This window comes from Trachemys scripta, chromosome 10 (genome assembly GCF_013100865.1).
Source record: "Trachemys scripta elegans isolate TJP31775 chromosome 10, CAS_Tse_1.0, whole genome shotgun sequence".
NCBI classification, from domain to species: Eukaryota; Metazoa; Chordata; order Testudines; family Emydidae; genus Trachemys; species Trachemys scripta.
Genome location: NC_048307.1, coordinates 63,533,730 through 63,545,812, shown reverse-complemented (window position 1 = coordinate 63,545,812; position 12,083 = coordinate 63,533,730).

The window sequence follows — 12,083 nt, the reverse complement described above, 5'->3', positions numbered from 1 at the left end:
GTTTCGCTGATGCTCTGCGTCCTGTCCTGTCCCGCCGCGATAGCGCCGGGAGGGGGAAGATGCTGAGCGAGGGGCAGGTGCGGAATGGAGGGGTAGCGAGTGGAGGGGATGGGGGAGAGCTGTATGGAGTCGCAGTGGCAGTGGAGGAGCAGATCTGGGGTTCAGGGAGCAACATTGAAGGAGTAGTTCGCAGGGAAGGGTGCCTGGAGGAGTAGGTCGGTGGGGAGCAAGTGGATTGGAGATGAAAACAGGGGATGTGATGGGAGGACGGGGGATGTTCAGGACCTTGGTAAAATGCTGTTTTGAGCAATCACATCAATGATTGCTGTCAGAATAGGAACATAAATTAACAGATGTTACATAACCCAGGGCCCTCTGGAGTGCTGACGGGAGTTCCATAGAGGGATGTCCTACAATATTGTTACTAATATTAAGGCAGGTATTACCTGAATGCAATATATACAAATAAAAATAACTGAACAAAGATTTTTAACGGACTTCTGCGTATGTCTCAGGGCTTGTCTAAACATGGAGAAATCCCTGATTAACTATCCCTAATTAATTCCACAGTAGTGGGTTCTTATTCCAGAATAATGGTTTTTCTGATGCGGGTTAAGCAAAAGAGGAATAAGGCACTCTTAGGGCTTGTCTACACTGGCAAGTTTTGTCACCAAAAACTGCAATAGCCTACACAGTACAATGGGACCTTTGTCATGAAAAACGCCCGGTTTTGGTGACAAAAAACTTCCACCCCTATGAGAGACTTTTGTCTTTTCCCCTCCCTTTATTGTTGACAAAGAGCCAGTGTAGACACTGCTGGTTGTTTTGTCGACAGAACTGGAATCTTTGGAATGCTCCCATTCTACCCTGAACTAGGGACACAGCAGTAGGTAGACTGCTGTGCTGCTTTGCCATTCCTCAGCACTGAGAGCTCACAGAGCTACTCATGATGTTGCTCTCAGCAGCTGAGGGGGCTGTGGGAGAACTCGGAGAGAATCCCAAGATGTGCAGCGATCAGCTCTTCCTTCCCACAACACTGCACTGTGGGATACATACCCATGGTGCATTGCTCACCCTGTCGATGATGGTGTCCCCAATGTGGATGTGATCTGTCGACAGAGGAGCAAGTGTGAACACCCTTTGGCGATTTTTGTTTTATCGCCTTTTGGGTATTGACATAAGTTTTGTCAACAAAACTTGGTAGTGTAGACAAGCCCTTAGTCCAGAATAAGAGTGTCATACATGAAGGCTTAGGCTACATTTATACCAGCATAGCTATGTCAGTCGGGTATAGTAGCCAGTTTAGATGCAGCTATGCCGATAGAAGAGTGATACTGTCAGCATAGCTAATGTTGTTTTGGGAGATAGTGTTCCGACCCCAGTAGAAACACTCCTGCATCAGCATATGCTGCATCTACACTAAGGGCTGGTCTACACTTGGGGGGGGATCGATCCAAGATACGCAACTTCAGCTGAAGTCAAAGTATCTTGGATCGAATTACCTGGGGTCCAGACGGCGCGGGATCAACGGCCGCGGCTCCCCCGTCAATTGCGCTACCGCCACTCGCTCTGGTGGAGTTCCGGAGTTGACGGTGAGCGCGTTCGGGGATCGATATATCGCGTCTTAACGAGACGCGATATAACGATCCTGGATAAATTGATTGCTACCCGCCGATATGGCGGGTAGTGAAGACGTACCCCAAGGCTCTGCAGTGTAGACGTAGTCAAAATTAATCAGGGATAGTGAATCTTTCAGTGAGAGCTTGTCTATATATGGCATTATCTCCAATATAGTCATATGCAAACCTTAAACAAATGATGCTATTATTGCCAATACGTATGCAAACAACTTATATTTCCATAAACAAATCAGAGTGCATTGGCAGGGCACACTTTCATAAGGAAAACTGAACAGTTTTCTTTGCAATTTCTTACACTCTCTCAGTGTGGCCTGCATCACATTATAAATGCATGTTGATGTTCAAGTAGCAAGTCAGTTTCTGAACTGAGAGATTCCATGGTTTGGCATTGAACATCATGTTATTGCTTTCCACAATGAATGCATGATTAATTCTCATTACACTTAATTTCAATATGCAAATCTGTCTTCATAATTTTCCAATTAAAGTGAATAATGATTGGACAAAGGTGTATAATAGCTAGGTAGTGATAAATATAAAAGTGTTTAATACAATTTTTCCTATTTAGAAAGGTAACTGTTGTATTTTGATAGCACACATAATACAATTTTATAATTTCATTAAATATTTGTAAGATGTAACTTTAAGTTCAACTTGATTTTGCTGTGTGTAAATTGTTGTTAACTTTATGGCTGCGACTGTAATCTTCTAATGTTGTTGGTTAAAAACACATACAAAATTGACTACAGCCAAAATCTCAAGACCCAAATCCTCTAACAAGGATTTTTAACAAGGTTCTGTGGCCTGTAATGTGCAGGATGTCAGATTAGATGATCATTCTGATCCCTTCTGACTTTAAAGTCTATTAATCTATTTTCCCGGGATTATTATGTTTATAAATTTTCCTATATTCTAACAGTCAAACTAAAAACAATTCTGTCTTTTAATTATGCTGACAGTGATACAGTCAGCATTTCTGTATGGCCATAATATGAATAGCCAGTGAGACAGTCGTGATAAAAAATTAGGAATTTGGATCTTGGCCATAGCAGTGATGAGATTATCAACCCAGATTGAAGGGTGAACTCATTTGCATTGTGGCCCACATTCAAAAGAGAGAGCTCTTTGCAGTGGTTCTCAAACTTTTTTCCATCAAGCTCTACTTTTTTTTAAGCGAATGACCTTAGGCCTGACCCTCCCATAGGCTAGAGGCCAAATGAGAGATTATTATCCAAAAGAGGGGAAGAATAGGTTAGCAAATATTTAGATATGTTAGATGTATTCAAGTTGGCAGGGCCCGAAGAAATTCATTTTAGGGTACTTAAGGAACTTGCTAAAGCAATGGTTTTCAATCCTTTTTCATTTGCGGCCCCTAAAAAATTTCAGAGTCTCTGAACCACTGGTTGAAAACTATTGTTCTTTGGTAATGACAACCTTTCACAGACTCCATAGACACAGTCTGTGTGTGGACCCCAGGTTGAAAACCACTGAGCTAAAGCAATCTTGGAAGCATTACTAATTATCATTGAGAACACATGGGGGATGGGTGAGGTCTCAGAGGACTGGAGAAGGGCAAACATAGTACCTATTAGGGCTGTCTATTAATCACAATTAACTCATGCAATTAACTCAAAAAAATTAATCGCAATTAAAAAAATTAATCGCAGTTTTAATCGCACTGCTAAACAATAGAATACCAATTGAAATTTACTAAATATTTTTGTATCGGGGGGTAGCCATGTTAGTCTGGATCTGTAAAAAGCGACAAAGAGTCCTATGGCACCTTATAGACTAACAGAAGTATTGGAGCATAAGCTTTCGTGGGTGAATACCCACTTCGTCAGACGCATGTGGTGGAAATTTCCAGAGGCAGGTATAAATATGCAGGCAAGAATCTGTCTAGAGATAACGAGGTTCACATAGCACTTTTGTAGCCGGCATTGCAAGATATTTACGTGCCAGATATGCTAAACATTCGTTTGCCCCTTCATGCTTTGGTCACCATTCCAGAGGACATGCTTCCATGTTGATGATGCTCGTTAAAAAAATAATGTGTTAATTAAATTTGTGACTGAACTCCTTGGGGGAGAATTGTATGCCTCTGATTCTGTTTTACCCGCATTCTGCCATGTATTCATGTTATAGCAGTCTCAGATGACAATCCAGCACGTTGTTCGTTTCAAGAACACTTTCACTGCAGATTTGACAATATGCAAAGAAGGTATCAATGTGAGATTTCTAAAGATAGCTACAGCACTCGACCCAAGGTTTAAGAATCTGAAGTGCCTTCCAAAATCTGAGAGGGATGAGGTGTGGAGCATGCTTTTAGAAGTCCTAAAAGAGCAACACTCCGATGCAGAAACTAAAAAATCAACCTTCTGCTGGTGGCATCTGACTCAGATGATGAAAATGAACATGTGTTGGTCCACACTACTTTGGATAGTTGTCAAGCAGAACCCATCATCAGCATGGATGCATGTCCTCTGGAATGGTGGTTGAAGCATGAAGGGACATATGAATCTTTAGCGCATGTGGCACATAAATATCTTGTGACACCAGTTAGAACAATGTCATGTGAACGCCTGTTCTCACTTTCAAGTGATGCTATAAACAAGACGTGGGCAGCATTATCTCCCATAAATGTTAACAAACTTGTTTGTTTGGGCAATTGGCTGAACAAGAAGTAGGACTGAGTGGACTTGTAGTTTCTAAAGTTTTACATTGTTTTATTTTTGAGTGCAGTTATTTTTTGTACCTAAATTCTACATTTGGCAGTTCAACTTTCATGACAAAGAGATTGCACTACAGTACTTGAATTACGTGAATTGAAAAATACAATTTCTTTTGTTTTTTACAGTGCGAATATTTGTAATAAAAATAAATATAAAGTGAGCACTGTACACTTTGTATTCTGTGTTGTAATTGAAATCAATATATTTGAAAATGTAGAAAACATCCAAAAATATTTAAATAATGGTATTCTATTATTGTTTAACAGCGCGATTAATCATGCGATAAATTGTGATTAATTTTTTTAATCGTGCGATTAATCATGATTAAATTTTTAATCACTTGACAACCCTAGTACCTATCTTTAAAAGGAGGAACAAAGAGGACCCTGGAAATTATAGACTAGTCAGCCTAACTTTGATACTTGGAAAAATACTGGAACAAATTATTAAACAACCAATTTGGAAGCACCTACAAAGTAATAGAATTATAAGGAATAGCTAGCATGAATTTGTCAAGAACAAATCATGCCAAACTAACCTGATTTCCTTCTTTGATAGGGTTACTGTTTAATGGATACGGGAGGAAGCAGTAGATGTGATATCTCTTGATTATAGTAAGGATTTTGACACAGTCCCACATGACATTCTCAGAAGCAAACTAGAGAAATGCAGTCTAGATCAGTGGTTCTCAATCAGGAGTCAGGGACCCACTGGGGGAGCCCGAGCAGATTTCAGGGGGTCTGCCAAGCAGGGCAGCATCAGACTCACTGTGACCCAGGGCAGAAAGCCAAATCCCCACCACATGGGGCTGAAGCCCTGGGTTCCAAGCCCCGCCACCCAGGGCTGAAGCCGAAGCCTGAGCAACTTAGCTTCACAGGGCCCCCTGTAGCATGGGGTCCTGGGCAATTGCCCTGCTTGCTACCCCATAATGGTGGACCTGCCTTTTATATGTAGAAAAATGTTGTTGTGGCACAGCTGGGCTTTGGAGTTTTTATAGCATATTGGGGCGGGGGGCTCAGAAAGAAAAAGGTTGAGAACCCCTTGTCTAGATGAATTTACTATAAGGTTGGTGCACAACTGATTGAAAGACTGTACTCCAAGTGTATTTATCAATTGTTCACTACCAAATTGGGAGGACGTATCTAGTGGGATCTTGCAGGGGTCAGTCCTGAGTCTGGTACTACTTAATATTTTCTTAAAAGACTTGCATAATGGAGTGGAGAGTATGCTTATAACATTTCCAGACGATACCAAGTGGTAGGGGTTGCAAGCACTTTGGAAGACTGGATTAGAATTCAAGAGGACCTTGACAAATTGAAGAATTGGTCTGAAATAGGATGAAATTCAATAAAGATATGTGCAAAGTACTTCACTTAGGCCTGGTCCACACTAACCCCCCACTTCGAACTAAGGTACGCAAATTCAGCTACGTTAATAACGTAGCTGAATTCGAAGTACCTTAGTTCGAACTTACCGTGGGTCCAGACGCGGCAGGCAGGCTCCCCCGTCGATGCCGCGTACTCCTCTCGCCGAGCAGGAGTACCGGCGTCGACGGCGAGCACTTCCGGGATCAATCCGGGATCGATTTATCGCGTCTTGACAAGACACGATAAATCGATCCCAGAAGATCGATTGCTTACCGCCGGACCCAGAGGTAAGTGTAGACCTACCCTTTGGAAGGAAAATCAAATGCATAACTATAAAATGGGGACTAACTGGCTAGGTTGTACTGCTGAAAAGGATCTGGGGATGATAGTAGATCACAAATTGAATATGAATCAAGAGTGTGAAACAGTTGTGAAAAAGGCCAATATTCTGGTGTGTATTAACAGAAGTGTCATATATAAGACACAGGCAGTAACAGTCCCGCTGTTCTTGGCACTGGTGTCATATGCCTCACCTGGAGTACTGTGCCCAATTCTGTGTGCCACATTTCAGGAAAGATGTGGATTAATTGATGAGAGTCCAGGAGAGCAACAAAACTGTTAAAAGATTTAGAAAATCTGACCTATGAGGAAAGGTTAAAAAACTTGGGCATGTTTAGACTTGAAAAAAGAAGACTGAATGGGGGACCTGATAACAGCCATCAAATATATTAAGGACTATTCTAAAGAGGACAGTGATTAATTTTTTGTCCATGTCTACTGAAGGTGGGGCAAGAAGTAATGGAATTAATCTGTAGCAAGGGAGGTTGCGGTTAGATATTAGGAAAAACTTTCTAACTGTAGGGGTAGTTACGCTCTGGAATAGGGTTCCAAGGGTGGTTGTGGAATTCCCGTCATTACAGGTTTTTAAGAATAGATTGGACAAACACTTGTCAGAAACTGTGTAGGTTTCTCAGTGCAAGGGGCTGGACTTGATAACTTCTCAAAGTCCCTTCCAGCCCTCATTTTATGATTCTATATGTCAAATTATTAATGAAATATTCAAATGTTAAAGAATATGCAATTATCATAGACTTTATGACAGCTCTCTGTGAAATGGAAGAGTTGATTTCTATGCACAGAGCTTATCTGGTTGGGGAACGTTTGTCCCAAACTAAAACCAGAGAGGGTCCTGTAAATCTTCCCAGAGGAACAAGGGGCCAAGGGGAACAGGCTGGGGAGATGGAGTGTAACCCCCAAGGAGATTACCAAGATTCCTGGGGCTCTGTCTGCTGGCAGCTCAGGGATGAGGCACACTGTTCCTGGTAGGGAGGGGGAGCCAAGGCAAACTCAGAGTCTGCCCGGCAACCAATAGGGAGTGAAATGCCCCTCCCAGGGAGTTCAGGAAAGGGGAGAAGCCATTTTTTGAGTCAGTCTGGAGCCAGCCAGGGGAAGGGCAGGATTGGCTGTGTGAGGAGCTAGTAAGTCTCAGGCCTGCATGCAGTGTTCCCCCGGAGAACTGGCCTCTAGGGACCTGAAAGCAAGATGCCTCAACTGGGCTTTTCCTTCTCGCTGATGATTCCCAGTTTGTAAAGTTTTGCCGGGAAACTTCCCCAGCCAGGCTGAGTTAGCCCTCCAGCTCCTAGGTAGGGTGACCAGATGAGAGGAAGAAAATATCGGGACACATGGCGCAGGCCAAGGGACGTACTGGCCGCCGCTTCCAGCAGCCCCCATTGGCCTGGAGCAGCGAACCGTGGACATGGCAGGTAAACAAACCAGCCTGGCCCACCAGGGGCTTTCCCTACACAAGCAGCGTCCCAAGTTTGGGAAACACTAGACTAAGGCAATTCATAGATAGCATGTATTCCCATCATGTGCTGTAAGGATATGTGTACTGTTTCTTTAAATCTGTAGCAGGAAGTCTTGTGGAAGGGGCTTGTGAAGGTTCTAGGCACAGGCTTAGTGAAGCAGAGATAGTTATTCTGTCTGTGATTCTTCACCTTTGTAACATGACACATTGTGGCACTTTTGCTGTTGACTTCACTAGGAGTAAGACTGGCCTTCAGTTGGGTTTTTATATACTTTTTTGATATGGGAGCAATGGATTCACAATTTATTAAGTACTGTTATCATCGTGACAACAAAAATCTGTCTAATGCACAGCATGCTTTACTCCTAGCACACTGTGAATGCAGTCTCATATATTGCCTTTTGCCTTTCCGGCTGAATGTATTCTAATATAAAGCATTTCACAAAACAGTGAATGTGGCCTGGGAAGTGCAGTGACAGCATAAGCAAATGTGGCAACTCTTACATGCTTGGTTCTTGCTCACATAGAGCCCTGAAGCTAGATTCAGCCCAAAGTTATCCTGGCTTCAACTGGTGCACACGCAAGTGCAGGGATCCTAAGGCAGAAACTTGTTCACAGCCGAGGTTGTGGCAGTCAGAGAGCGGTGTTGACCAGAGTGGGAATAGGCTGATTCATTGATGGGGCTCCAAGCATCTGGTTGGACATTTATATAAAATATAACTCTGCATTCACATAAATATACCATTTGGAAAAATCCAGTGCATCAGTATACATCAGATAGTCTGTAGGGTTTTAAATGAATCACATTTATTGGTCCAGATCCTAGGAACACTCCACATAAATCAAGATAGATGTGTCAAAAGTGACTTAAAGTGACCTTGCGCCCCATGCTGATCCTGGAGTTGATATGTACCATTCAAATCTTCAGGCACAAGTTAGAGAAATTTAAAGGCTGCTCTGCGAATCTGCACCAGCGATAGTGAGAGGGATGCCTCAGGAGTCACTACAGCAGCTCTGCATCACCCAAAAAGCTCATTTGATTAAATCCCCTGTGGCTAAATAAGCCAGTGTTAGGACAGCTATGCAGCAGCACAAAAGGCCAAATGGACACAGCCTGATTGCAGGGAACTGTTATTTCATTTATCCTCAGTCATACAATGTATTTTGTAGTTTGAGGAAACTCCCTGTGTTGTCCGGTTGAGTGTGCCAGCCAAACAAAGAGATGGCAAGAAATTAACTTATCACTTCCTGCCCTGTTTTTACCATACACTTCCCACTAAATTCAGCCTCACCAGAATTTCTGCAGCTCAACCACCTCCCACCTAGCAAATGAACTGAAGAACTGTCCCTTAGCATTTACTAAAAATGCCTACTATGTATGCGGCACCACGTCTCTCATCGCAACTTTTACCTCTTGGGCTGATCAATGGATATTACAGACTTCTGGGTGCTTGCCTGGAGATGTAATTACTCTTAGACCAATTACTTCAGCTAAAGAAGCTTTCAGCAAGAGTCAGCCAAAATGGAAAAGTTGTTTAATATTGCTGATACGGAGAGCTGAATATGCAATATGAATCAATGTTAAAAGGTGTTTGACAGGTAAAGCAAATATCATTCAGTTGTCTTAAGAGGCTTTATTTATAGGTTAGGAACATGCAGTAGTCTTTTAAAATTATCAGAAGGTATTTTACTGCTGACAAATTTATTTTAGTAATAAACCGTTTGAAGGCTATGTATGACCTCCTTTTTCTGGATGTGTCACACAAGTTTTTGCATGTTTCAGAGATTGTTGTTTCTGACTCTGAAATGATTACCCTGCCTGTTCTCCCGTAAATGTTGTATTGTCTCTAATTACAAAGTAACATGGATTACACTGTGGATTTTCACTCTTAGTGGGTATTTTCAGAAATGCACAATAGGAAATTTCCATCCACGTTATCTCCTTAGGGACCTTTGTATCTAAGATGTGGCAATAATATTTGATCTGACTAGCTCTCACCTCCTCTGTAGTAGCAGGTAAATGCACAGAAAAACAGAGGATTACAGAAAACAATATTTGAACTAGAGCTGTTTGCTAAACCATTTTTTGCTGTAATAAGTATCCTTATATCCTAAAAATACAGCATAAAAGATGCTAAAGTGCTTTGATCATGAGGTTGTATTTTTAAGAAAAAAATAAAAATAAAAAGTGTATTTATTATTAGCAGTGGTGATACCACATTCAATTTACTGTAAACTACAGAGACCATAATATAGAATTCTGCAATGGGCTGATTGCTGTTGAGGAAATATCAGCCTGCCAGTGTTTTTTAGTTTAAGAATGTAAGAGAAGGAAGGATTTTCTGAGGAACGGGCAGAGGTGCTTTCTTATCCCTGTCATGCCTGGTTAGAAAACTAGGCGCTCTCTATGTCTAAGGCAGGGGTGTCAAACTTATTTGTAAGAGTGGACTGAATTCTATATTTAATTAGGATCTTTGGGCCAGCGTATAGATTCAGGACTATACGCTCCACACAGTGGAATGCTCACTGATGTCAGTAAGATATTTGCATAGAGATCCAGGGGGGATTATGACCACATCAGTAGTAACTAAAGGTTGAGTATTATTTATTTCTTGTTCAGTGCCTTATTATTGCATTCACTGCTCAGCAGGAGAATCCACGGGCATTGCTATCCCTACCCTTTGTTTCTTTTCCTTTCCCAGCCTCCTTTCTCTATTTCCCTCCCATATCTTTGTTATTTTCTCTGCATGTTCTTTCCTGCAGTAACTCCCAATTCCCAAACCAATGGGCTTCACTTGCCCAATCCCATGGCCTCCTCTACAATAATGAGTGATCACATAGTTAATATTTACACTGAAGTTTCATCATTGGGCTCTAGAGTTGACTCTCTAACCAGATTTGTATGGGACGGGGAAGTTCGCTCCTCTGAGTCATTGTCTGAGCTGACTTCGGGCTCAGGCAGCCATCACTGCATCGGTTACACTTGTGTCACATTTGGAAGGTTTTCTCTGCAACCGTGAGAGCTAGAAACTGGCTTTCTTAAAAATGAAAGCTAAGTTTCTGGAGACTCCGAGTATGTCATGTGGCTGTATTTGACACCCCTAGTCTGAGGTTCCTAAGTGTTGAGTCTCAAAAGAGGAAGAGAAGAGTGGATAATCTCTTTTTCCACTTCTTCTGCATGATTTTATGGCGGTTGTATTCTACATTGGTACTCAGGTCAGAGATGCATTAAAAATATCTGAGAGCTTAACTAAACTCAGATTTTAATTCAAAACATTACAATTTCACAGATGTGAGGATATTCTATAAGGAATGATGTTATGGGGCCAAATACTGCAGCCTTTCCTCGTGCAAATAGCCCTTACTCATCAGTAGGACTACTCACGTGAGTAAGGTTTTACAAGCTAGACTCTCGTGTAAGCACAAAGGTGTAACAAATCATACCAATTGGTCTATGTGACACTGGGTAACTGCAATGTAATGGTTCTTTCTCTTTTGTTTATCGTAGCATCCAGAATGTGCTAGGTGCTTCTCATAGAGAGGAGGGCATGGTCCCAGTTCCAAAAAGCTTTCTCAAATAGTTCAAGGCAGAGTTACTTATATATAGGCACCACCTGTGAATAGAATATGTAAGTGTGAATGGATAGGTGGGTGGAATGTGAAATGGGGAAAGTACCCTTCTGCTAAGTCATCTCCTCAAGGATTTCTGTGAAAAGAAAAGAAAATGAAGTGTTCTCCTCACTAATTGTCTCCATGTTAAATTCTAGGAGCCAGATTCTGATCTCAGCCTCACAAGTGTGTTGATTTCAGTGGCATTCCTCTCTTACGGGGAGTAACTGAGGCCAGAATCCGTTCCAATGCGTGCGTATTGATCTGTAAGGGAGAGATTTTCAAAGGTAAAATGACTGTTTAAGCATCTGACACCTACTGAAAGTCAGTGAAATGTAGGTGCCTACCCTAACTGCCATTTGTGCCAAATCGCCTTCTAACACCCTACTGTAAGAAAGGTAAGGTTGTTCATGACCATTGCAGGCAATTGTATCCTTGCTTTGCACTGTTCACATTTTTCATATAAGGTGTTAATGTGCCTTGCTTCAAAGCCATGACACAACAGATCTGCCTCCGCCTTGCTCTGTCATGGACTGTTTCTTCCAAGTTGCTGGGGTTAGTCTGACATGCTTTCAAGTTTGACTTCAGGGTGCCGGCCACCCTTGAGAACAGGTGCCTTGCTGTATCTGACCATAAAATATGGCCTTGGGTATTTTTTAGCTGGCCATACAACACAGCTGAGCTTTTATGAGCATGCTTTCAATGCCAAACATCCGACAATGACTAAGGATTTCACTGTTGGGAATCTTGTCCCACCATTTGACCCTGCAGATAGACTGAATACAGCATATGTGGAGATGACCAAATTTCCTGATGTGGTGGTGATATGCTATAATGTCACACAACTATATGGAAGTGTTGTGAGCACAAGCACCCGACAGACATTTAGCTCAGTGCTTCTTTTGATGCCCCTATCATTCCACAGGCA